Source organism: Monodelphis domestica, chromosome 3, assembly GCF_027887165.1.
Source record: "Monodelphis domestica isolate mMonDom1 chromosome 3, mMonDom1.pri, whole genome shotgun sequence".
Taxonomy (NCBI): Eukaryota; Metazoa; Chordata; class Mammalia; order Didelphimorphia; family Didelphidae; genus Monodelphis; species Monodelphis domestica.
The window spans coordinates 522,154,425-522,180,176 of record NC_077229.1 but is presented as its reverse complement, the minus strand read 5'-3'; positions in this window follow the sequence as shown (position 1 = coordinate 522,180,176).

Sequence of the window (25,752 nt, the reverse complement as noted above, 5' to 3'; positions counted from 1 at the left end):
CGCTCAAAGGGCACTAAAAGACTGTCAGCCCTTTGATCCAATTATAATACTGCTGCATTTATAACCCAAAAAGATAATAAGGAAAAAGACTTGTACAAGAATATTCATAGCTGTTCTCTTTGTGGTGGCAGAAATTTGGAAAATGAGGGGATGCCCTTCGATCCGGGAATGGCTGAACAAATTTTGATATATGTTGTTGATGTGCTCAAAGGAATAATGAACTGGAGGAATTCCGTGTGAACTGGAACGACCTCCAGGAATTGATGCAGAGTGTGAGGTACAGAACCAGGAGCACATTGTACACAGAGACTGATACACTGTGGTACAATTGAATGTAATGAACTTCTCCATTAATGGCAATGCAGTGATCCTGAACAACTCAGAGAGATTTATGAGAAAGAATACTATCCACATTTAGAGGGGAAACGGTGGGAGCAGAAACACAGAAGCAAAACAACTGCTTGAGTACATGGGTCGAAGGGATATGATTGGCGATGTAGACTCTAAATGATCATCCCAGTGCAAACATCAACAACATGAAAATAGGTTTTGATCAAGGACACATGTAAAACCCAGTGGAATTGTTCATTGGTTACAGGAAGAGGGGGAGGGAACGAAGGGAAGGAATACAATTCTTGTAACCAAGGAATAATGCTCTAAATTGACTAATTAAATAAAATTTTCCAAAAGAAAATCAAGAATCTGAAGAAAAGAGAAGTTTTAAGGCTTGCCCAGAGAAACAGATCTAACATGACCTTATTTATCTTGATGTTTCTGCAGCCTTTAAACACTTTGACCCTCTTTCTCTTGATGCTATCTTCTCTCAAGATTTTTGTGACGCTCCTCTCTCCTGGTTCTCCTATCTATCAAACTACTCCTTTCCAGTTTTTTTTGTTTTTTTTTGTCATACCTGCTAATTCCTGGTATTCTAGAGTCCTAGGCATGGGTCTTTTTCTGTTCTCTCTTTATTATTTCACTTGATAATATCATCAGCTCCCATAAATTCAATTTTTATCTTTATGTTGATTATTCTCAAATTTATTCATCTCTAAGCCCTCTGTTGACCTCTAATATCACATCTGTTTATTAGACATCTTGAAATATATATTTTATCAAAAACTTAAATTTGATACTCTAAAAGCTTAACTCATTTTCTTTCTTGCATCACTTACATTTATCCTTGCTTCACTTTCATTTCTCTTCCCCATTTTTCCCCTGCCTCTCTTAATTGGTTGTTGAGGTCTTTTTTTTTTTTTTGAGCTCTTTTAGAATTTGTGTCAAATCTATATTTTTCTTTTGGACTTTTTGCGTGTGTTTCTTTTTTCTTTATTGTCCCCTTCTGTGTCTGTGCCTTGGTTTTTGTTTCCATAAAAATTCTTTAGAATTAAGTGAGGTTCTTTTGTTTGCTAATTTTTCCTATCTAATAATAAGTAAGTTCTGTTTTCTGGGGAATTGGGGTACCCTTTTAAAGTTCTGTCATTGTTTGATATTATTCTCACCTTATTTTCTGGGTCTGATGGCTGAAAGTTCTGAGAACCCCTTCCCCCATGCTTATTGGAATGACTGGAGATGCTGATAGTTTAAGGACTTCCCTCAGGCTTGGGTGTAAACTTTTCATCTCACTATGACTGTAATCAGGTCAGGGGCTGATCATATTCTACCCCCCAGGGTTAGGCTCAAGTTTTTCATCTTGCTGTGTACTTGTTCCAATCAAGCAGACCCTTTGTTGCCTTTGTGAGAATGGAATGAGCCAGAAAATGTAAAGTGCAAAGAGATGCAGGGTGAAAATCCCAAGGTCTTTGTAGGAATGCAACAGAGAATGATTCTAAAATGAATGGAAAACAAGGCTAAAGAGGGGAGTTGAAGCTGAACCTGGAGGGTTCCTGGATCACTCAGAACTCTGAGGTGGCTTCTGGGAGTTAACTGCTAGCCCTAAGGAGCTGTTGGGTGTCTTTGTGAGAAGTTCTTAGCTTCTGGACTACTATTTCTCTCTCTGATCCTGCTTGTTAGTCCTTATGTGGTCCTGCTTTTTGGGTCCTTTCTGTTCTTGAATTATTACAGTCTGTTCCTGATCTTGTTTTAAATCTACCTGTACCTCTCTGAAGAGGAAACCAAGCTTGAACCAGAACTGAATTGCTTACTCCGTAACATTCACCTGGTCATCAAACCTATCCAGCCAATTTGATCTGTTAACCTTTTCTGAAGACTGTTTTGGAGGGGTCATAGATTAGTGATGTTAGGACATGGATTTGGGGGTTATAGCAAAGTCAGGATAGGGTGTGAAATAGCTTAGAAGATAAAGAAGGCAGGTTTTTTTGCAAGCCTCATAGTTTGTGGGTGGAATTAAGAAACCTTGTTCCTCCTCCCTCACCCAGTCCTTGTTATTTTTATTCATTAAACTGATTTTTATAACTATACAGCAGTCTGATTGCATTTGTAAGAGCTCTAGGACTGAGGGTAGCCATCTTTCCCTCTGAGCCCGAGAGAAATAGAGACAGCATACTTCTGCTTTTACTAACTTTTTTGACTGTCGAAACCCATATATTTCACCCTGTTTTGGAGCTATGTCCTAAGTTTTAGGCAGAAAGATCAGTACTTAAGACTTATTACTTAGTACTATCAGCCACCCCAAACTGTGTACTATGTGTCCTTATCCCAAGCCCAGACTGGAAATCCTGCTTCTCTCTGGGCTCACATGCATCAGCTCACTTCAACGCAGACTGCCCTGGACTGGGACTCCAGACTTCTCCACAGGTTTGAAATTTCAAGGGGTGTGGGCTGGTTTATACCACTATTTGCCTAGTCAGGATCTCAGGAGCTGAATGTTGGCTTGAGATTAGGTCCCAAACCTGAGAGAGGAGATGTGTACATGGGTGTGTGGATGTGGCCTTTTGCTGGCCCTGCTTTCCTCTCACCCCAGTTCCCCTGATGATCTCTGTCTACCTTTTGAGTTTTTCTTTTCTTGAAAGTTGTTTCACTCTGTCTCTTTGTTGGTTCTTTCACTCCTATATTCATTTTGTGATCATATTTTAATCTGGGTCAGAGATGATTCTCATGGTGACAGGTAGCTACTGTTATTTATTCCTCCATATTGGCTCCACCCCCAGGAAGCACTTCATTTTCTTTCCTAAAAAATCTTACTATCCTTCTAACTTCCTTTATATTCCCATAGGTACAACTGTTCTTCCTGGCAGTCATGCTTAAAACCTTATCTCTCTGTGTCTGTCTGTCTGTCCCTCAATCTGCTCCTGCCTCTATCTGTCTCTCTGTCCAAAGTTTATTGATTTTGCCTTGATAACATCTTTCACATATGTACCTTCTTTTCTCTAACTGTTAACATTGCTACCATCCTGATACAGGTCATCATCAATTCATATTGCAATAGTCTACTGGTTAGTCTATCCTTCACTTAGCTATCAAAGTGATCTTCCTAAAGTACATCATGTCTTTCTAAAATGATCATGACACCTCCTAGTCAATAAAGTTCAGAGGCTCTTAGTCACTACCAGGTTCAACTATATCTAACATTTAAAGTCCTTTTTAACCAGCCCTCCCTTTCCAACATGTTTCTACTTTCCACTCTATCCTCACCGCACCTTCTGTAATTCACTGACACTTTGAAAAGGTCTCCTTGCTGTTCCACACAAAGGACCCTTCATCTCCCCACTCTGGACATTTTCATGATCTGTTTTTCATTCTTAAAATATTCTCCATTGAAATTGCTACCACCAGGCTTCTTTCAAATCCACTCTAACACTTCACTTTTTAAGCATAGTCTTTCTCAATCCCTCTAAATCCTGGTGTCTGCCTTCTGTCCATTAATTCTAATTTGTCCTACATATAGGTTGTTTCTGTCAGTTGTTGCATGTTTTCTCACCAATAATATTGTGAGCTCCTCAAGGACAGATAGCACATTTATCTTTCCTTGTATTCCCAGAACCTATCAGAGTCCCAAGGGCAGCAGCTTCCTTTACCTTTTTGTTCCCAGATCTTAGAACAGCCCCTGGCACATAGCAGGTACTTAATGGATATTTATTGATTTACTGACTGTCTGATTGAACTAAATTTGAACTCGGATATTCCAGACTCCATGATCATTGTTCTAGCCACTGTGTCTCCTAGTTGCAAATATGATATACATAACATATGTATGCAACATGTGTATATACATATACCCACATACATGTATGCATATATACATATATATCAGAGACAAATGGAAAGATGAAATAATTTATTCAATGTCATACATATAGTGTTAGTGCTATATGAGCCATGTTTCCTGAATCTAAATATAAAATTCTTTTCAAGAAATTCCAGGGAGACCAGAAAAATGGCTTTAGTAAGTCTTGGACACTAAATATATATTCCAAAGTTTGCATTCATTCTTTCTCAGAATATTTACATCTCAGTGACCTGGAAATGAATGTAATATTTGGGCTTCTCTGTCTCCGTCTATATTGGATAAGTTTTATATAAGTGCATGATTTCTTTTTTCTCCTAATACTAATGAAAAATAGGTTTCCAAAATTCCCTCAAAGAAATGTTCACCCTATAAGTGAAAGTAGTATATCTTTTCTATTACTAAGGGATTTTCTGATATCAATGGCTATTGACATAATCTAACCTTTGACCATTTGGGTTAGTTTTGATAAGCACCCAGAGATTCAGATAATCTCATAAACTGAATTTTCTGAAACTTTTAAGTTTGTCAAATTGAGCTGGTAATCTAGTGAGAACAGACTTTCTTGCTATATTTCTGTTCTTATATATCTAGTCCTAGCTTTAACAAGGGTATCCTTTTAAAAATGCTTCATGGTTTTTAAATTTTATTTTTAAAGTTTTATAACTCAAACGTCAAAATGAAAATACAAAAATCATTTCAAGAGTTGATGGGAAGATATTAATTTAATTTTATTCATCTCATTTTGAAGTGACATACCTCAAGGTAAATGAAAGATCTTGGAAATTACTGAAAATAAAATAGCTTATAATTGCTTGCCTTAATGTGTCATCGCACCAGGCAAGGTCAACTTCCTAAGCTGCAGTAAAAGCAGATAGATTCTCCTGAACCATCCAGATAAATGTCCTATTTCTCTATTTCACCTTGAGGCCTAGCTTACATTAGCTAAATTTCCAAATAGTTAACGCTTTATAGATTATTGGTAATACTTTAAATGAGAGTTGGAAGCAAAAGAACAGCTTTAAGGTCATTTTTTGTTTCATCAAAATTGTCTCGTGGTCTCTTATAGGCGCCATTTAATTGGAGGGGAAATAAATCACAAGTCTATTTTACAGGAGGGTAGAAGGTCAGCATTCATTCATACTGCAGTAATGTTTCTCTCTCTCTCAACTGGCACAGATTTTGCACATCTGTTTTTACCTGAGAGTCTGGATGACAGCCTCATCCGTGTCCCTATATTAACATTACTATAATCATTGTGATGACTAAACCTATTCAAGTATTTAAAAGGATGTCACATGGAAGAGAGATTAAATGTATTCTATTTGTCTCCAGAGGACAAAACCAAGATCAATGTGATGGTGTTTTAGAGTCATAGTCCAGAGCTCAGGAAAAACAACTTAATAATTACTAATGTCCTAAATTTTTGGAATAAACTGCTGAAAGAGGTGGTGTGTTCCTCCTGTATGAAAATATTATAACTGAGGTTAGATGATCATTTGATGGGCATTTTATATTGGGAATTTCTTTGCTTGATGAATTGAACTAGAAACCCAAGATGACTCTTTTAATTGTCAAATTCCGCAATTTTATGATTTTAATTGACAATTTGAAATGATGAAGAGAAAAGAAGAGCAAATAACTATCAATAGTCTACATAAATCAGGCCTGGAAATTGAGGGGTGAACATAAATATTACATTTGTTTTAAATTGGTAAGTAGAGGAGTACTAAAATTTGAGAATAGAAATAATTGCGGAAATACAATATGAAAGGACTGTTGAGGCTGTTAGAAAGAGTCCTAGGAGTCAGACTGATGATTGTGCTGACATCAGACCTACCATAAGAATAAATTCTGACAATGAATTCAACACTAATAAGACTTTTACTTGAAGAAAGTTTGAAGTTCATATCCCCACTGGCCTAAAGGAAATCCAGAGATTCATAATGATCAGATTTGAGTCCAGAAGCAAGAAAAAACAACAACAAACAAATCCTAAGGTAGAAATGTTGAAGACGGCTTAACAGAATTGGATATTTCTCCTATGAAAAAAGATGAGAGGAACTTAAAACTTCAAAGGGTTAGGCTATAATTATTATAAGTAAAAAAAGTGACTAAGAATATATCACATGAACAATTTAGAAAAAAATGTCAGAAGTTCAGAGTGGGCAAGCTCTTCAGCTCTTCAAACTATAATAATGACATAAAAGGAGAGTGAGCACCATAACATGTTACTGCAGAAGATTGTATAACCATCTTCTCTGAAGGTCTTCATTTAATAGGATGGATACTCATGGGTTTTAGTTGCTTTAATTATGTTCTACCTAAAAATGCAAAAGGCAGACTTTCAGGGTCCCCTTCCACTTCAGGGTTCTTTTCCCAATTATGTCCTATGGAATTATTTTGTACTGAACAGGATGCTTAGGTTCCACTGACTCTGGAAATAGATGCATAATTCACTGTACAAATAAGTAGAGAATCAAGAGGAAGGAGCAAGATACTTCTTGAATATTTCTTTTAATAGTAGTAGATCAGGTTCCTATCAATAGGTTATATGAATGCTAGAATGAAAGTGCATTAAGAGAGAAATTTGATGTTAGTGGATGAATATAGATTATGAAACATAGATAGTGAGCAGAGTTCTAGTTACAATGTGGCCTCTCATATACCAACCTTCTCTGATACTATTTCCCACTCAATACAGGACCTCGCCACCTATTAAAATCACTGCCATAGCTTGCCGATGGATATCCCTGCTCAAGTTTCTTCCCATTTTTGACCACCTCTTACTCAGCTAAAAAAGTGATTTGTGTAGCACAGAAATGACCCTTGAATACATCTACCTCCCACAGTGGTGAAATTATGGTGTTTCCCTCTTAACTCCATGAATAAATGTAAAATCAAAATTGGTTTTACAGCCTCTCACAACTTACCTGCATCCTACATTTCTGGTCTTCTCACATTGTAAGGGGAAAAGGGGGTTAAATTTAAAGGGTTGGACTTGATTATTTAAGAGTTTGGTCACCAGGGTTTTAATTACTAAATCCCAAATGATTTATAAAGTCAGAATGGATCTTATGGTAGCTTATTTTACAATAAAGAGGAAAGATATTAAGGAAGAGAGAAAGAGGGAAAAGAGAGAGATCCTTTTGAGCCAGGCAGGAGTTCAGAGGTCCCTGCCAAGGGAAAGGGTCCAAGATGGTGGGCCTTTCCAGAGGCTGGTGCCTCAAGAAAAGGCCAAGGGAAATGGTTCAGCTCTTTCACTCACCACGTCAGCCCAGTCAGCAGATCCTCCTGCTCCTCTTTACCAGCCTCAACTCGAAAGCATGCAGAATTGAATTCTCATAGGAAATTCTACTCCAAGACCCCCATCTCCACTTCCAAAAATGAAGAACTCCCAGGAGAACTGAGTTCAGTCCCTTGTCTCTTTATTTTAAAGACCTTTTTTTCTTGTGTTACTTCCCCTAATTCTAGAATTACCAAACATTGTTAACATTCTGCTCTAGGACTGCCCAGAAGGCAGTTAGTCGATTCTTATTCCTTACCCACTACTTCACAGGTAGGTCACAGACCTTCCACTAAATGATTAAGTGGAGTGTTTACACCTTTAATGATTAGATCTAACATGGGCAGATCTTCCCACTCAACTTTAAGTATTGTCTTTGCACTCTTTGTGATTGAATCTAAAAAATAGGCAGGTCTCCATACTTAACTTTTAGGTGGGGTATTTATATTTATAGGGATTAAAATCTAAAAATATATATGAGTTACAATTTAAATCTTCACAATCAGGGAAGAGCTAAATACCTTCATTGTTACAATCAGGAGAGAGTCAAATCCTATCTTCACAACATTTTGCTTCCTTTCAAATACACCATGATCCTGTGGCACTGGCCTCAGTTGCTTCTTTCACAAGACACTCTTATGGGCCTACTTCTTATAATTCCCCTGGTTGTTCCTCATGCCTAGAATGCTTATATTCTTCCACATACCTCCTGACTTCCTAAAAAAACAACAAAAACAACAAAAATCCCAACTTCTGTAAGAATCACTCTTTTTCTTAATAATAATGACTCCCATTGAAATTAACTTTCACAAAATATTGAAATTTTTTGTAAAATTTATATTACCAAATCCTGTAAAATTTAAATTAATATCTAATACTCCAAGAATTATATTTTACAGAATTCATTGATAACAGTTGGAGTGGAAGGAATAAAAAGGAAATAGAAGTTTAAAAAACCTAATTATTTAACAAAATTAAAAATTAAAACCACATGAGCAAGTTCTCCTGCCTCTCACCTCAGCTCACCTCCTCAGTGCTCTATCACTGAAAGAGAGAGAGGCAGGGGAGGGCTAAACCAAACTTATATCCTCCATACATCAGCACGTAACATGAGAAGGAGAATGGGGTGCTGAGAATTTTAGTTTTAAGATTCAGATTCCAATTATAAAATCCCCTCTGTAATTCCCATGGAAAATGAACATGTAGAAATCTACCAGATTTACATGCCTACTTTCCCCATGGAATAAGTACACATAAACAACTTACATCTCTAAAGATCTTTAATTAGAGTTACATACATTATTGCACTTTCTAAGGGAAAATTACAATAATTTGGGGTTGGGAAGGAAATAAAAGAGAAAGAAAACAAAACCAATGATTGCTAGGCACATTGACAAAAACCCAATTAGGGGGTAGTCCCCTTTGCACAAGAGTGAACATTCGAAATAAATGTGTTCAACCCTCCTTAGTTCAATTTCACTACATCCCAAAGTTCATTCTGGATCTTTTGGTATAGTGTCTGGTTTCTGCAGGCATCTTTATGGTACCTTCTTCAAAAAGTTAACTATCTTGTTTCAGGGATGTAGCAATTTTCTTATCCTAAAATTACTCTCAAACAAGAAAAATTTTTATAAAACTAGAATTCTATAACAATTATACAATCCCCCTGAGGAGGGTGTTGAGAAACACACAAATCACTCATGGCTGAGTTATGAAGTATGTAAATCAATTGCAAATTCTCATCAATCCCACTGGGAATCGTTGTTCTCTTTGACCTTTTGCTTCTTGGAACTGTATAATGACTCTTTTGTGATCCCTTCTCTTGGAATTAGACACAATCATAAGTTAAATTACCATAATATTTAACAATCAATGGCAGGTTTCCATAGTCTAAAACTTTTGGGGTATGCATTAATATTAGGCTTAATGGGTATGGTAACTTATATTAGTGAAAAATAAAAAAAAATATTAATACTGGTAACATGTGCTTCAAGTACAAAAATTAGAGGAAAGAAAATTCAAGTATCCTATGGCCCATACAAGGAAAAAATAATAAAATTTTTAAAAATCAAAAAATACGTAGTTCACAATCAGTGGCACACTGAATTTGCCAAGGAGAGGCAGAAAACAAAGTGTTCTCACCCAAAAATGAGATTCATTTCCTTTTTGACTTGGCCATGATCCACAATGTGAGTGCAAATGATGTTCATCAAATACAGCTTTTTTTAACAGTAGTATTGCAGCTAATGTACTGCTTTTGGAGTTGTGAACTTATCCAACCATTCTGGGGAACAATTTGGAACTATGTCCAAAAGATCTATAATAATGTACAAACCTCTTGACCCAATGATACTATAACTATATCTATATCCCAATGAAATCAAAGAATAAGGAAAAAAGGACGTATGTGTACAAAAATATTAATGGCAACAATTTTTGTGGTATCAAGGAACTGGAAATTAAGGGGATGACCATCAATTAAAATATAACAGAACAAATTATAGCATATGATTGTGAAGGAATACTATGTGTTATAAAACATTATAACATGAGCAGGATACTTTTAGAAAAACCTAGGAAGGCTTATATGAACTTATGCAAAATGAACTGAGAAGAACCATGAGAATATTGTACACAGTAACAGCAATCTTTTATTGTAAACAACTGTGAATGAGGTAGCTATTCTCAACACCACAAAGATCTTAAAACAATCTCAAAGGACTTATGAAAAAATTCTATCTACCTCCAAAGAAAGAACTGAAGGATGTAGTTAAAAGCATAATTTTTTTTACATTATTATATTTGGGTTTGGGGTCTGTGTTTTCTTCTGCAGTGTGAGTAATATGGAGATGCTTTCCATGACTGCATATACATATATATATATATATATATATATTCTATATGAAATTGCTTGCCTTTCTAAGGAGGGTGAAGGAGAAGGAAGGAGATAGAGGGACAAAGGGAGAGAATTTGAAATTCATTTTTAAATGTTAATTTACATATAATGTTAATTACATATAATTGAGAAAAACTAAAATTAAATGAAGTGTAAAATGAAAAGATTACCTTCCATATTCTCTCTCTACCTTTCTATCTTTCTCTTTGTCCCCTCTCTATTCATGGATATGGTTATGTGTGGAAGATAATCTCAATGGAACCCACTATATTTGTATGTATATGTGTCTATGCATATTTACATAAGCAGACATGTTAATAGATACATCCATACATTCATGCATATTTCAAGTGTACACATTGGTTTGGGTGGTAACTCCTCCATGAATGTAACCATAATGTGCTCATGAATTTTTAACAATTTAAGATGTGACATACATACATACACATATGTTCATACATGCATGTATATATGTATATTTCTGTGTGACCCTGGACAAGACATTTAGTCTTGTTTGCCTCAGTAACAGATGAGTTTTCTCATCTGCAAAATGAGCTGAAGACAGAAATGACAAACTACTCTAGTATCTTTATCAAGAACACTCAAAATGGATTCAGAAAGAGTCAGACATATGAAAACGCTCAACAAGAACAACATATATATGAATATACACAAACACAATACACTTTTAAGTTTAATCTGCATTATTGACATGTTCTCCATAACATTCTCATGTCTACATAATCACAAAACCAAAAATCAAGCTCTGATTTTTAGTGTTTGCTGATTTCTGAGATGTAAATGCTGACACTGATTTTTAAGAAATAATTCAATCTGGCTCTACCACACCCCTGAGGGCAAGAACTGGGTTTTTGGTTCATAGTTTTTAATTTTTATCTTTGTATCTATAGTGCTTAGCGCCTTGCCTGACACATATTGAAGCATTAGTAAATGATTGCTGACTGTGTGATATGATCTTGGGCAAATGATATCTCCATATCTCATTTTTCCTACTTTGTATCAAAAGTATAACAGCAATGGTTCTTTTTCACAGAAAAATATCATATGTGAAATAAATGTAATTGAATAAAACATTAGTTATTTCAAAGAGCCATAATTAATGGAATGCAAATCAGATAGTGCTTTGTAACCAATCTAGAATGCATGATCTGCTGAAATGGCCAATGGAACCATTTTCATCCCAATGTCAACATATTCCCAACCCAACTAATCCCCATCTCCATTAGCAGACTGACTAGAAATGACTAGTCCTCTTGAAGCATCACTTAGCCCCTAGAGTAGCATAGTACCTTTAGGAATCTGATGTTCCTGGCCCTTCTGTCCGTTGACCAAACCCTGAATTTCAGGAAAGTTTGAAGTATAGGATTGCAAAACTTTACAAAGGGTTGGGATGTGGGGGTGGGAGAGGTAGGAGGAGAAGACACTGTCCTCAGAATGAATGAATGTAACAGTAGTGTTCACAGAGATGCAGAGTTGTCTAAAAATAAGTCTAATGTTAGTCTCTCAGATGGAAAAAGCATAGACAGGACAGACGTTAAAACTTAATCTGTATTACTAACATTTTTTTTCCATCTTAAGTCTAGACAGTCAACAAAATAAAACAACCCAACTTTGATTTGTTGAGTTTGCTATTATTTGCAGTGGACTTATCCACTCTTAAAATTTAACAATCTGTTATAGCGAACCAAGCCGAACAGGCTCCAGAACCTTATAGGCTGAGAACCCAGGGGACAAATGAGCCATCTTTTTTTTCTCCCCACAAAGGACCCAGAAATACTAGTCAGAAGGAAATAGTATTCCTTCCTCCTAAAAAAAAAAAAATCTGCTTTTTGCCTTTGGATGCTCTAAGAAGGCTCAGAATGATTGGCTCTTCCTCCTCCACCCAAGACTGTAAGGAAGCTAGGGAGCCACCAAACTCCACTCAACAATCCTTGGTGATAGTCAAGCTGCTCCCTCAGGACATTGTGTTATATATATACTCTTTTTCATCCTTTCACAAACTTCCATTTCACCCTTGCTCCAAGCCCAAGCTTATGATCTTCCAACAACACACACTTCCTTCCCTTTCTCTTTAGAATATTTTCTCTTCTCCAAAATCTTTTTAAAAATTGTCTTCACTGGGACAAAGGTCTTTCTTCTTATACAGTCACCTACCCTATGCCAAAGTCCTGTAGCAAAGGTCCTTTTGGCCAAGTGCTAGTACTGACTCAGTCTTGTGGGAAGGAAACTTCCATGTGAGGAAGCAATATGAATCTGAAGCAAAAAGTTAGAGGACCTGTGTTAAAACTCCTGCTTGACCAGTTATTGCCTGTGTGAGCTTTGGCAAGTTGCAGACCCTGCTTAGACCTCGGAATCCTCATCTTTTAAAACATGATTAGCTAAATTAGTCCCTTCCAGATCAAAATCTAGTCTCGAATTTTTTTTCTGTAGTACTAGTAAAGTCCTTTACCATAACAACCACTCAGAAGTTTGTAAAATAAAATTGAATTCTTGATAGATTTTTTTCGCAACTGAGTTTCAGATATTTTTGATATATTTAAGATTAATTCTTTCTGGGGGCCCTTTTCCACATAGTGGCTTTATGACTAAGAGAAAGTCTTAGTATTTATTCCCAATACATAGATATACATGCAAACATAAATACATATGTAGAGCTTACAAAACCTTAGTACCTTTGATGAATTTGTTGGAGTGTTATTTCATAGCCCGACTTACCGTATGAAACATATGTCACTCTCTAAAAAACAGTCTCATTCTATGGTAATACTTCTATTCTCATTCTAGGCCTATATATTATGTAATAACAACTAATGGCTTTTAAGTACAGGCCTTAAATTCCTAACTGACATGTGGTCTGAAAGGGCTAACTTCTTTCAACCCATTGGTGAGAGAGGCAATATGTTATCCACTTCATCCACCCCGATACTGATTCTGCCCAGTAGCTTGAAGGAAAAGAAAAGAGGTAAGGATAAGGGGTAGATAAAAGTAAGGAAGAACTGAAAATATATTGGCATTTATTCAGAGCTATAGACCAGAGATGAACAGAGGGGTGGAAATGACAAAAAAGTGAACTGGAAATACAAAAACATGAAATTATGCTGAGAAAATGAATAAATATCCATTTTCTTAGAACTCAAGATCCAAATACTAATCTGTACCAATCAAGTGTGATATACTCTGTTAGTCATGTGATGAAAATTAATTTGCAGAGATACCAAAAAAAATAAAACATCTCCAAGCCCAAAAAGAAATAGGTTTGTTGAGTGAGGACTGGGCTCACAGTAAAGCCAGGCTCCTGTTGGCAGCCAACGATCTTGAGCCTGGTAAGCTGCCTCCTTATGTAATCCAAACTTGTGCTAAAGCTACAATCATCTTCAGAGACATTTTAACCTCAGTTCTTACCTAATACCCAAACTAAAAGAAGAAAAAGTACAGGATAGAGGAGAAGTGAGAAAAGTTACAGATGTGAAGTGAAGAAAAATTGTGCATGCACAAAACATGGTGGGACAGTCCTTTTGGGCAAGATATTTACAGGAAAAACTTTGGTGATTATTTTGCAGAAATAATTGAATGCGTATTAAAGAAGGTTACAAGATGACTGACTTGCAAAAATACTTAAGTAAAGAATATATATGATATATGTGATATATATCATATGATATATAATGAATATATATAAGAATATATATAAGAATATATATCATTGGGAGGGTATTTCACATCCACAGTTATCATTAGAGAATATGATTCTAATGAAACGTTAAGAAGTGAGGTGGTATTTGAATCCAAACCATCCACAGCACTCAGAGGTCCTCTTCTGCTCAGTCAATATTTATAGAAGAAACATTTGTCCAAGGTTTTACATATGCTCAGGGTTTATATTAGTATCAATGTTTCATACATGGTAATAACATTTCTACAAATATGCCAATCTAAAGGTGATGCTAAAATAAGTTGATTAATGATGGAAGTAATACAGAAAATGTAAGTCAACTTCACAAAACACTATAAACACAATAATTCAAAACATAATAAGATACAATTTAATTTCATATTTTATATAAAGTAGTGAATGAAAATGAATATATCTTTTCACTAAATGCTGGGAAGAAGTCTTACAAAGAATTATTGTGTCCTAAAAAAAGCTATGTAGTGAATGCTACTCCTTTTATCTTTGTTTTTGTTTTTTTTTAATCATCTTTTTTTTTTTTAAGAAAAGAAAGTGCAATCACATAGAACTGTCATTCTACATTCTGAGTTCTAACTAAGAAAGTGATGGGATTTCAGTTATCCTGACTCCTGGGCATCTGAACGTAGCTGTCCATTCCAAATTCATGCAAATGATGATCACAATAACTGAGGAGGATCAGGTGATTTTGTTTTGTTAATTCTGTAAGCAGTAATCTTAACATTGATTGAGGATTAAGCAAATGGTGAAAAAGTGAAGAAGCTCAGGTACCCAGTAGTCCTTATTACTGCTAATTTACTATATGATGCTAAATAAATGAAGTTGGCTTCCTAATGGTAGTGCATGGTATCTGAGTAGAAAAGCTATTAACATAATTATATCTCTTGCACAGGGGGCAGAGCAGATTACAATTATTAGAGAGCTGTGGGATACAGCCAGACTACCTCAGTGTGCGGTAACATTAGGACCTAGATTACAAGATTAGAATTCCCAAATATAATGCAGAATTTGTATTAAAATGTATATTCTTATTTGTAGTGTCAAGAAAAGATAAAAAAAAAAACAACTCTCTTAAAGGATGTTTTTGATATTGTTCCTGGTTCTTTTTGTTGTTGTCTTTTTATAAAAGTCTAGCTATATACGGAATAGTCTAGATATTTTCTCAAAACGTTGCTTTTGAAATATTTATGATATGACACTTCTATAGCAAACCATTTATAAAAACTTGTCTGTAAGAATTAAAGGACAAATACATTAATAAATGTTATGAAACAATAAACAGAAATAACAAAAGAGTTACATTGTAGTTAGGATAGAGTTGGTCTTAGAGGCAGGGAGACCTGTAATAACGAAAATAAATGTAATTATGTAATAATTAAAATGCTACATGTAATATTTAGAAATTGGTTTTGTTAAATAATATTAGTAAAAAATGTGTTGTGGTCACTGTTTATAAAATTAACTCTTAAGTCACAAGAATGATAATAGCTTTAAACAATTTAATTTAATATAAATATAGTATAAGAAAGAAATAAAGAAGGAATTAGAAAATTATTTCCTAGCCTACCACCCTAAAGTATGATCCATAGAATTTCAACTTGTTCCCCAACAAGGTTCCAATGTCCACATGGAAGTCTGGTAGTCTCCACAGAGCAAGAGTCTTACCAGCCCATGAAGGTGTCTTCCTCCCAAGCCACTGATGCAGAATGATTAGAATCAATCATTAGAAGAATCAATCCCAGCAAACTCACACCAAAAGCCTCAATTTCCTCATTTTTTATAGCCCTTTTCTCCACATCACTTCCTGTCTCTCTGAGCTGGTTTATCACATCCCAGGAACAAATCAAAGTCTCTCTGACCCAGCCTGTAACCTTTAGTTCTGGGTCATGTTCCCAGGGCTCTTAACCTGTGAACCTCTGTTTAGAGCGTTCCAGCCACACTAATGAGATGGATTGGACAGGAAGAAATTTCATGACCCTGGGAGGAAGGGGTTCCCTTTACATAGACCCAAATCCAAGGACAGCCTCATATATGTTGACTTAAAGGCCATCACATAATGAAAGCATGACTTTGGACAAATTATGTAATCTCTTCATGGCCCAGGGAACAATGTAAAACAAATGAAGAGTAGTTGTCTTTGTCAATTGCGAGATTCAACAATTCCATAAACTAATGAAATCCAACATCAAGATATTGTCATTATGACCATCATCATGACCATCATCATCTAGATTAAGAAATGTTAGATGATCCCATGGGTAGAATATGGAACTTAGACTGAGTTTGAATCTTGCTTCATACATTTACTAGCTCTGTGACTTTAGGTAAATGATTTAACCCCTCTGTGCCTCAGATATTTTATAAGTCAAGTGAGGATAATAATAACAAAGACTTCATAGGATGGCTCTGAGGATCAAATGAGTCGACAAATAAAAAGTACTTTGTTAAACTGCTTAAAAGCTATTGTTATTAGTATTAGTCAGACAAATTTTTCAAAGAAAATGTTAAGAATAAAAAAATGAAAGATAACCAAAGGATATTTAAAGACATAACTTTGCGCCTTCATTAAAGAAAAAATATCTAATACAAAATTAAAACACAAACCATAAAAATTGTTGTTAACCTTGAAAAACACAAAACCACCAAAGTACTTGGAAAGAATAAGTCTTTATTCAGAACAAAGAAAACAATGCTCTAAGGACCACCACATCAAGTCATGCACAAAACACCACACCGAGATAAGCTCTGGGACTCTGGGCACACTGTCTCTGGGAAAATGCACCTCCAAAGGGGATTTTCCCATTAAGAATTTGGGTTCTTATATCCTCTTTGAGGAATAAAGTAAAGGAAGCAGAATTGATTGGCTTAAATGGAGACTAGGGAAGAAGGAATCCAGCCAGGGGATACCTGGGAGAGGTCTAGATACAATTGGGGAAACTTCTAAGACAAAAAGGTACTTAAGATTTGTTTATATCTATTAATTTTATCTAGGCTGAAATTATTGGTACAAAAAGGTTTATTGTTCAGACGAAGGCTAGGGTCTGTCTGACAGTTCCCTAAAGGCAAGTTTCTAAGGGACAAAGGTAAATTTGAGTGTTCCATAAAATAAGCTCATCAGTGTCTATATTAATAATTTGGAAAACCTATTGAGGATAGTGTTGTGAAAGATTCCATTTCTTCAATATCAACAATTTATCCTGATTCTAAAAGAGGTAAACCCCCCCCCCAATTAATATGAACTAAGGATTCCACATTTCTATTCCTGTTGCTGCTACTACTACTTTAAACACACACAACTATACACATAAGTGAGCTAAACTAAATATATGACTCTCTGCTAGAGAATTAATTATGGATGCATAAAAAACTCATTTTTATTCCATCCAAATATATTTTGTCCTATTTTTATAATGTGAAGTAACCTAGGCATGCCAATATTTGGGGAAATGTCATTTTGTTCCTGGGGGGAATAGGTGAAAGGCAAAACAATTGAAAACAATTTCATGGTAATTTTCAACAACTGGTCCTTTGGGATGTGAAAAGATAAATAGGAGTTCCCTGAAGCATTTATTTAGTCAGTCAATTAAATAAACTCCTCTCCAATAACTCTCTGGGACAATTTATGCTGTGTAGACAGAACCAGTTATATGTACACAACCACCAAGGAGACATTTGAAGCCCCAATTAAAAACTTTGAACTCATAAGGTCTGAGAGAACTCATTTTCCCTCCCCTAATTTAAATAGCTTATATATTCCATTTACTTCGTAATGATTCTAAAATTTTCAGTGTTTTGTTTCCTTCAAAAATTATGTAATTTTAGAGTATGTTTAAATCAAGCCTGAAGTACAGGTAAATTCTTCCTACCAAAAGACATTCACATAGCAATTACTTAGACTTTTTTTAGTACCCAACCTGCAAATTACTTGCAAATATTTAGCTCAAGTGATTGATACCAAAACTAATTGCCTGAAAATGATTGCCTGGAATTAAACCAAGTGCTTCCTAATCAGCATTTCGAACCATGAGATAGATATAATGTTGGAGGGAAAGACAGACACCTTAAATGTCAAATCTGAGTTATACAAATAAACCTAAACAGATCATCTATCTCTACATGTAGATGTGTGAGCACACACTGGGATTGAGTCTGTATCTGGTATCAAAGTAAAAGACAAATACTATCAGCAGATATTTATTAAATATGTATTCCTTGTAGTGTTTTATGCTAAGTGCTGGAGTGGATAATAATCTAAATGGGTAAATGGGGCATATACACATACAAAATAACTGAGGCAAATGAGTGGTATGATTAAGTGCTAAGGAAAAATAGAAGAATTATTCATCAAGAGATACGTAAGACAAGGAAAGTTTCACAGAGGAAGAACAATTATGATTGAACATCAAAAAGAAGAATATATACAGATATGACTTGATAAAGGAGGATGATATTTTCATCAGGAAAAATAGCATGAGAAAAGGCTCAGAGGTGAGAGCATTCTAAAAAACTTAAATCATGTACAATACATACACATATGTATATATATGTTTATATATAATTTATATATTTATACACATATTTATAGATGCTCTATACCATGTTTACTTAAATAACAAGATCAGTTTGAATAAAGGTGAAGAAAAATAATATTTCTAAATTGAATAGCAGATAATTTTAGTATAAAATTATGACATGGGACCCAGGGTTTCCTTCTGGACACACCAAACTCCAGAAGCGTTCCAGGTCATAGAGGGCATAATAAATTCCTTTCTGCTACCTGAGAGGAACATTGTGAGAGAGGCTGGCACTAAAGAAAAAGTGCCAGGCTGAAGAGGGTGTAGAACTGATCACCATGATGGGGGAGGGGGCCCAAGAATTTGGAATCTTGGAAGTGCAGAAGATTCTGGCTGAGAGTGGAGTTGGTCTCAGTTGGGAGAAGCCAAAGAGAGAAGGTTGAATAAGACTTTCTCCTGAGGGTTACCAAACTTTTCCTGCTTGTAACTGGAAACCCTTCCCCCCAACATTTCCCAATTGAAAAAGACTATTGAAGAAAAATATGAGAAAGGCATTTTAATCTCTGTCAGTCTTTACTTCAGCTACTGTTGCCCTGGGTCTGAACTGTGGCCAAGGGGCCAAACTCAGAATCAGTCAACCTGACTTTCTCTCAGGGGGCTCAGGCTGCCTTTTCCCTACTTTCCTTTCCCTAACCCCTTTTCCCTACTTTCCTTTCCCATTCTTTCCCTATCCATTATTCCTTTGCATTACCCCAATCAAGTGTGAGTGAACAGATCAAGGGGAGACACTTTGGTCTTTAGTAGTGGAGAGGCTGACAAGAAGGACAAGAGCAAATCTGGGAGAGCAGTCATAGCTAAGGAGGGAAGGCAGAAGGGGGAAAATCTTTAAACCCCCTCTCCTCTCTCTGAGCCAACCCTAAATATCAGATGTCTCCCCTGAACCCCACTTTGAGAAGGGAGGTCTCCATTCTTATGTCTCTCTATTCTGAAAGACTGAACCCCTCTACTTCAACATCCCCCCTTGAACTTTTCCCTAGATCTTTAATTAACACAGATTTGCACCTCCCAGTTTCACTCTTATTAACATTAGGTGGTATCTAATCTTATCATCCATCAAATTCCATAGATTATCCCTTAACTGACCCCAAAATTTAACAAATTACCTCATTCCTAATTCACCCTATCCCTCTTTTCTTGCCCTGTAACCTCTGCAGTCAGACGGGCATAATATCTATACCCCATCTTTTCAGAGAGGCAGTATCTACCCTTGCACCTGATTCCTAGCCATTCAACTTTGCTTCCAAATTAATAAATTTCTTTTTTTTATTTTCAAGCTAAGTTTTGGAGTTTTGCATTCTTGAAAAGGGCAACCTGCCCCAAACTTGTGGTTTCACCTCAAAAATCTCCCACAACAAAAGGAAATATTTTAAAAGTGTGGGTCTTGGATTTTAAGGAGATGGGAATCATGGAATTCTGTATAGAAAAAAATTTATGACATTTTTCAACACCAGAACACTTAATATTTTGAGGGAAAATAATGTCCTTTGAATCTAGCAAAATTTCCACATGACATGATTCTTTTAAAGCAACTGATGTAAGCACACAGGTTAGTATTTACAGTTCCATACATTCTTTCATACTCTCATGGGGGTAAAGGAGATACCACACAGATTTATGGAAGATCAATATGCCTGAGGGGGAAAAGCATTACTTCAAAAAGAAAATAAGAGATTTACATAAGAAAGCAGTAGAAATTAATTTTAATCAGAGCTTAAAATGTTTGATATTATGATGCAAAATCTTCAAAATAATTTAATTTAGACATCAAATATTAAAAACCAAAATTAAAAAAAAAAGGAAAAAAGAAGGGAGGGAGGAAGAAAGGGGGGAAAAAAAGTTGTGTTTTTTCTTTGTTCATCTTGATTTTCATTTGTAACCACTATTTGGAGGGAAAAGAAGTTTATTAAACAAATGTAAATACAACCTTTAAGTAGAATTTCATGACTATAGATTGTAACTAAGTGTGAGAATGACTGATGGGGTTTTTCCAACCACCCTCTCATACTATCTTCACTCATATAATACAACTTTCTTTGCCCTCTAAGTTAGTCTTAAGAAATTCTCCCTCCTATTCTCAAAATAGAGTATCCCTTAGCTGATGAAGACTTCTTAATTCAGAGAGTCTTAACAGAGTAACAGAACTTGGGTCAGTACCAAAAGACAGGTGAGGTGGAAAATAAATGGGGCCATATTTACCCTCAAAGACTTATGGATTCAATGAAAGAAGCATGCATAAGTACATGTTTGTTTGCCTTGTAAGCTTGGGGATTATACATTTGGGATAATAGTCACTGACTTTAAAAGTATATATTAATCTATATCTAACCTTTCCCTAAGGATGGCCACCAGATTCCCTTGCCTGCTTTCATTTCACAAGGAACAAAATATAAAAGTTATATAATTATATGATTTACAAATTAAAGAACATCAAAAGGACTCACAACCAAACTCTGTAAGACTCAAGAGATCTCCCCTACCAACATAACTATACCACTTTTCCTATAAAACACATACAGTCTCTTTTGATGCTTAAAGACTTCTACTGCTACTCTGGTGAGCTTTTCACACATAGAGTCTATTGGATGTGTTATGGTGAAAATTACAGAAATATCAATGAATTTAGGTATAGTTAAAAGTTGGTTTGCAGAGGCTAGCATGACTGCATGCTAGTAATTCTAAGACAGGAGATTCCAGAATGCAGGAGGAGAGTTTTTGAAGGAACAACTGCCAACTGTGCTCTGATCCTGTTTCACTAAGCCTGTAACCGAGAGAAGGGAAATCTTTTGATTTCTTTGGGAGTACCTTTCCTCACCAGAAAAAAAAATATACTGAAGAAAATCCTTTAGACTCTCAGCTCTGACAAAGAACATCATGGTCCAGAGACAGTTGTTGGTAAAAGGGCTAAGGGTCAACCTCAGACCCAGCCCAGATAGGATGAATTCTGAAACCTGTCACATCATGATAAACCAACCAGGGAGGATTTATAGTGTCAGAAAGAACAGAAAGGGCTTGTCGGATTATTAGCCAGAAGCAGGGAGCTGTCAGATAGCATCAAGATCTCAAAGACTCCATCTGGTGGTGGACTTAACAGGAAGTGAGAAGTGAGAGAATTAGTGATTAGGGCATCCTCAATCCTCAATGCTCCCTCCCTCCTTCCCTCCCTTTTATTTGTGTAGGGATTAACCACACATAGTGACAGGAAGTAGAAACCATAGAGACAGAAATGAGAAACCAGAGTGACAGGAAGTGAGGTAGAAGAGTGTTATTTAAAGGGCTAGAGTCAATTAGTCAGTCTGTCAGTTGCTCACAGTTAGGTGCTGGCATTTGTGGGGAAGTTGGCTGCTGGGAGTGTGTTGGGTTGGTGGTTTGCGTTTAGTTGCTTGAATATAAAAAGTGAGCCTGATCTTACAGAGAGGGGTTTGGGGCTTTTGGTTTGAGTTGTTACATTTTTTCATTTCTTGAACTTTTGGGGAGGTAGTTGACCTTCATTGACAAACCTAATTGGGTTTGGATTAAACACTGATTGGGTTGGTTTTGATTGGGTGGATTAGATTGGAACTTTGTGGAGTGGTTGTTATTAGAGGTAGTTATAGGTAAATATAGGCAGTTATATATAGGATAACTAGTATAGACATTAGAAAATTTCTTTCTCTACCTCTTTCCTATGTTTCCCTAATTTACTATATTCATTTTACTATATTCTTTTTACTATCTCTATTTTAATAAAACTAAACTGTTAATTGTTAAAAGCTGCTGGAAGTTTTCTTTTTTATGAATTAAAGGGATAATATTAATTCATAACTCTACTATATTCTCATTAAAACTTGAGTTATTATAAGCTGCTCTCCTATTTTGTTAAAACTCCTAATTTAACTCTTACATTTAAGTGGCAAGCCAGCTAGGAATCAAACCTACAATCTTCTGATCATTTCCCTTACTTTTTACTGAAACTATCCCTAAGGCAAGTTCCTAGCAGTTAATTCTTATAGTTTTTAATTCTTTATATTAAACAGCACCATCTTCTGACAGAAAGTAGAACTGCAAGCAAAATTAACAATTAGATTAAAGATGATATTTAGTAGTCTAGTTCAGATTGAGATGTTTTTTATCTATATAAAATGGCTCATTATCCAACAGAATATTTCACAGTGGCTCTATATAGCATTGTTTCTATATGTACTTATACTGATGGGAGGCCTGGCACTCTACCTATTCCTCCTCAGGAAGAAACAAAATGAGAGTTTTTGTTACCTAAAAGCTCATCTTGAAGAAAAAACTAGAAAATAACTCGATTGACCTTGAAAAGAAGACGGAAGAAAATCTGGAGGATCTCAAGGCTTATATAAAAATTATTGAGAAATGCTTGAGAAATCCCCAGAATAAGGAGAAATATATTTCTCTCAACAATCCCTCATCATTAGAGTCAACTCAGTTTCTGTCCAGTCCTGCTCCATGTATTTCTGCTCATACTCAAACCACCTCAACTCCTTGTCTTGTTCTATCTCTAAATATACCCAATCTCCTCCCACTTGACCTATTTCCCCATCTACACCCATTATCTGCTCTGTGGCAACTCAAACACAAAGCTAAGAGGCATAAACCAAAAATAATTCAGTTACAGGCCTATTCCCTTTAAAAGAAGTAAACAACTTTAATAAGAGTGGAGGTGTAATTTCACTAAGGCATCATACACACTTTACCCTCTCCCAAGATATTGAGAGATTCAAACAAAATGTCCCTTCTTTTGAAGATAATCCAATTGTGATTATTAGAAATCTAGGGAACATTTTTCACACATAAGATCCCAGATGGATTGATATTGAAAATTTACTCCAAGCTTTTTTGTTAGAAAAAGAGAAAAATAAAATTGTCTCTCTTGTCAATCAGTCTCAGGGAAGGAGAGCAGTTCATTGGCCTCCACAAGACCCAAAATGGATGGCCAACAAAGAGCAAGATTATACATGATTATACCAAGCTAGAGAGGCATTATTAACCACAATGAGAGCTTGCTCTGATAGGCCTGGCACATGGACAAAATTTGAAACTTTAAAACAAAAAAACAATGAAAATCCGTCCTAATTTATGGATAGACTTATTGAGCTGGGAGGTAGATATATAGACCTGGATCTTGCCAGAGAAAGAGATGTCAGAAAAATAAGGAGACAGTTTGTGAAAAACTGTTGTAAAGTGGTAAAAGATCATTTTAAGATCAATTGTACAAATTGGGCTGGTATGGACCCTGAAGATTTGAGAAGAATAGCAGTTTATGTATTTAATGGTCAGGAAAAGAAAGATGAGAACAGTGACTTAATAGAGGCATTAAGGAGAGAAATTAAAAGTTTAAAGGAGGAAATTGACAGAGAATAAGGAAATCAAACAGTGGTCATAGCCTTTTTGCAAGAATATGCAAATCAAACACCAATGTGTTACTTCTGTGGAAAAAGGGGTCATGTAATGTTAAATTGTAGAAATTGAAACCAAGTATTCAATAACATAAATTTTAGAAATAATGAAAACTCCAGCAATAAAAACTTTAAAAATAATAACAAGTATAGAAATAACAACAGTAGAAAAACAGTTAGAAATAATACTCCAAATGAGGCAAAAAAAAATAACTCATACCAAAATACTCAACAACAATATATCCAAATTCAGGCTTGTCCATGCTATACTCAGAGTGAAAATGAGATACCAAGTCACTGTCTAAGGCAAGAACAGAACACCCTCACCCTACACATCAAGGTTCTGATCCCTGGAATAAGTTTCTGGCAAGGTCAGAACAGGTTGATTATCTACTTTCACTACTGTCATGGCACCTTTCCTTATTTTCCTGGCATCAGAGAATTTATTGTACTCCTCCACTATGCTTTTCCAACTCCTTGAGTCCATTCCTCACAATCTACTTTGAATATGGATCTGGGTTATTATTGGATGGTGAGGGAGCAGCTGTATTCATAACCTACTCCAGGGGGACAATAGAGCATATTGCTATCAGGATGAGGTGCCAGGCAGCTGAAAGTGCACCTTACTCTGTAAACCAAGAGGAGTTCTTGGGGGAGAATGAATGAGTAGTGGGAGGTGGATCCCAGGGCTCTCAGATCATAGGCTAACATATCATCTGGGAAGAATTGAAGTTTGCAGTCACCCAGAATGAAATCTGAAGGTAGCAGCAAGAAAAAAGAATATTGAAATTTAAGAGTAGCTTCTATAATCTGGGGACAGAGAAGGTCTTTAAGATAAAATTAAAAGTCAAGAAAATAGCTGGGAAAATGAGCAACCCAAAGGCTCCAATAACCATGGAAAATTATTATAAGGGCAAGGAAGATCAAGGTAGGAAGAAGGTGATGGGCAAAACTTAAAGCTTATTCTCATCAGAATTGCCTCAGAGAGGTAATAACATGTATACTCAGTTGGATATAGAAATTTATCATCATATGGAGGAAAGGGTTAAAAAAGAGGAACTAATAGAAGAGAGTGAATTGGGGGATGCAATGGTTAGAAGCAAAACACTTGTGAAGAGAGACAAGGTGAAATAAGAGAAGATTGAATTAAAAAGGGAGGAAATAACATGGAGAGAAATACACAGTCATCAAAACTGTGAATGAGAATGGAATTAATTTACTCAGAAAACTGAAAATAATAGTAAAGTAGATTAAAAATAGAAGTCTAAACTTTGCTATTTACAAGAAACACATCTGAAGTAAAAAGATAAAGAATAAAGATAAGGGGTGGGAGCAAAATTATTGTGTTTTATTTGAAGCAAAAAAAAAAACCCAGGGATAGCAAACATAATCTCACACAAAGCTAAAGCAAAAATAGATCTAATTAAAAGAGATAAGGAATGAAATTACATTTTGATAAAATGTACCATGGACAATGAAATGATATGAATACTAAATAAATGCACCAAGTTGTATAGCCTAAACATTTTTATAGAAGTAAAATGAGCTACAAGAGGAAATAGATAGTAAATTGTACTAAAGAAGTAGATGAATCCAATCAAAAATTAAACAAGAAAGAAGTTAATTATAATTGTGGAAATTTAGAAAAGTTGGATTTCATAGATGACTGGGAAAAACTGAATAAGATTTGAACAGAATATGC